The sequence below is a fragment of the Bos indicus x Bos taurus genome, chromosome 18, assembly GCF_003369695.1.
Source record: "Bos indicus x Bos taurus breed Angus x Brahman F1 hybrid chromosome 18, Bos_hybrid_MaternalHap_v2.0, whole genome shotgun sequence".
Lineage (NCBI taxonomy): Eukaryota > Metazoa > Chordata > Mammalia > Artiodactyla > Bovidae > Bos > Bos indicus x Bos taurus.
In genome coordinates, this window is record NC_040093.1 from 15,791,154 (window position 1) to 15,794,119 (window position 2,966).

The following is a 2,966-nucleotide window of genomic DNA, read 5'->3' on the forward strand; positions in this document are numbered from 1 at the left end:
CTGTTCTTGAACATCATGTAAATAGAATCAAACAGTGTGTTTTCTTTTTAATTTAGTCAACCAAATTTGAGATGCCTTCAAATTCCAGTCTTTTTTTTTGTTTGTTTAAAACAGAAAGTTTATTTGCTCAGTACACCAAGTAGAATGCAAGCACTATCATGACAAATATACAGAAATATGCAGATCAACATAAAACAGTAATTTAGTTTTAAAGAAGGGAAATCTCTTTAAATGTTATGACAACGTACTCCCAAGAATCCTTTTTTCAGTTAATTATACATTTCAATAAAATAAATGGTAATGAATTAAGTGGAAGTTAGCTTGTGAATTTTTCTTAAAAATAAAAATCCAACCCTATTAATCCATGCCAGTTAAACACTCCTAACTAAAATTTCCCAGTAAGTGCAAGAGATGGAGTTGGTTACCTTTTTTGCTTGAACAGTCCCAAGGAAAATGGTTACTACAGATACAGCAGGCAAACTGTTAAGACCGACCGATCTAGAACTTAGTGTTGCACTAATTTCAGTCTCAAATTGTGCTGAACGCTCATCATTAGTATGGCACATTTTGGTCCATGATGTGGTTTAATGCCAAGACAGATCCCAATTTGTTACAGAAACACATAGATTACTGTTGCTTTTTTTGTTTATATATATATATATATATATAAAAGCCAGATATACTTCCACATACAAAGGCAGGTTTTCCCAAGAGGGATTTACAGGAAGTAGTCTGGGGTGCGCCGGGTCACATGAGGCTCTCCACGACGAGGTGCTGGGTCAAACTGAAGGAAGGAATATTTCAAAGTGTCATCTAATTCCATGATAGCAGCCTGGTTCCCACAACGATAACAGTAATTGGGTGCACTGAAAATGGTAACCACGTTCCGATCGTGACACCAATTGTATCCCTCCATTACAAGTTGGTGAGCACGAGAAACCAGTGTGAGACCATTAGCATGGTTAAACGTTTCAGAAATATCTTGTCCAAATGTGTAGCCAGCACCACGTGGAGAAATACCCCACCCACCACGATCATCTGGATCTGACCATAAGAGATCACACATAGGGCCCTCATGTGGAACTTCTTGTAAACGATCCAGGGCTCTTATATGATCCAGTGTATCTATGGATGGAGAGAGGCCACCATGGAGGCAGAATATCTGTCCATCTACTAAAGCTGTAAGTGGCAGATAATCAAAGAGATCTGTAAAATATTTCCAAACATTGGCATTTCCATACTTTCGCAGACATTCGTCATAAAAGCCATAAACTTGGGTAATTTGTCGGCTTTCGTGGTTTCCTCTCAGTATTGTAATGCGCTCTGGATAACGCACCTTTAATGCCACAAGAAGAGTTACCGTTTCCACAGAATAATAACCTCTGTCTACACAGTCGCCCATGAACAGATAGTTTGTGTCTGGTGACTTCCCACCGATTCTGAAGAGTTCCATAAGGTCGTGGAACTGGCCATGCACATCTCCACAGACGGTGACAGGACAACGGACCTCCTGTACATTCGATTCTTTTGTTAAAATTTCCTTAGCCTTTTCACACAGCGTCCGGACTTGGTTCTCGTTCAGCTGTTGTACACTCATTCAGCTGCTCGACCCACTGGTCCAGGTCCTTAGTGAACGCCTTGTCGTCCATGGCGGCCCCAGCCCCTCCGCCGCCGCCTCCTCCCGCCCCCCGCGCGCCCCCGCCCCGGGCGCTGCTCCCCTAGCCCCCCGCCGCCGCCGCCGCCAGCTCCCGGCGCTGGAGGGAGGAGCCGGGCACTGCGGACCCCGCGCCCCGCCCAAGCCCCTCGGGCGGCTCCGAGCGCGCGGCCTCCGGGAGACCCCCGCCCGCCCCGGCCCGCCGGCCCGCGCGCCCGGAGAGTCGGTGAAGGACGCGGGGACGTGCGGGGCTTCCGCGCAGCTGCCGCCGGAGGATGGGCACCCGCCGCCTGCCGGCCGCCGGCCGCTCTCCTCCAGTCTTAAGACTCTAGACTTTTAAGCAGACCAGCCTCTGATCCCATTCAATTCAGTCATTCAGTCAATGATTCAACAAGTTTTTATTAATATTCTACTTGACTTCAGGCATTCTCCCAAGCACTGGGGACACGGTTTTGAATGAAACTGACCAAATCCTTCATTCTCACTGAGCTTGATATGCTAGTGGGGAAAGCTTATTCTAGAAACACAAACAAATAACATAATATTTCAGAGAGTAATAATTACTACAAAGAAAAAAATTAAGCTGGATAAGCCAATGGAGTAAGAGGCTGGTAATTTAGACAAATTTGTCAAGAAAGGACTCTCTGGACTGGTGATATTTGAACTGAAGCCTAACTAATATGCGGACACATCCGAATGTGTCCCCTCACCCAATTGCATATGTTGCCAAAGGTGATGATATTGGCAGGTGGGATCTTTGGAGGTGATCTGGTCATGAGGGTGGACCCCTCATGGATGGGATTAGTGTACTGATAAAGGATATACTACAGGAAATTTTCTGGTGGTCTAGGGGCTAAGACTCCATGCTCCTAATGCAGGGAACCCAGGTTCAATCTATGATCAGAGAACTAGATCCCACCTGCCCCAACTAAAGAGCCTGCATGCCTCGATGAAGACTGAAGAGCCCATGCTGCAGCTAATACTTGGTGCAGCCAAATAGATCAATATCTTAAAAGAGAGAGAGAGAGAGATCTCAGAACTCCCTAGCCCTTTTCACCACTTGAAGACACAAGAAGTCTCAGACCCGGACCAGGGCTGCCACCTGACCATGCTGGCACCCTGATCTCAGACTTCCAGGCTTCAGAACTGTGAGCAATTTTTTTTTTCTCTACTGTTTATAAGCTACGCAGCCTGTGATGCTTTTGTGAAAGTAACCCAAACAGACTAAGACAGGGGCAAGCCACATCAATATAGGGAGACGGTGAAGAGGATGGGGAAACAGTAAGTGCAAAGAGAGGCTTTGATAAAGTGT

At 46.0% G+C, this 2,966-nt stretch overlaps 1 pseudogene across 1 annotated transcript; it reads right to left on the reverse strand.

Annotated features, from left to right (window-relative positions):
• Positions 1 to 267: 267 nt before the first annotated feature.
• LOC113876484 lies at positions 268 to 1,652 on the reverse strand (annotated as a pseudogene). Its single transcript, XR_003506517.1, has one exon. The product of XR_003506517.1 is annotated as a serine/threonine-protein phosphatase 2A catalytic subunit beta isoform pseudogene (transcript).
• Positions 1,653 to 2,966: the final 1,314 nt, after the last annotated feature.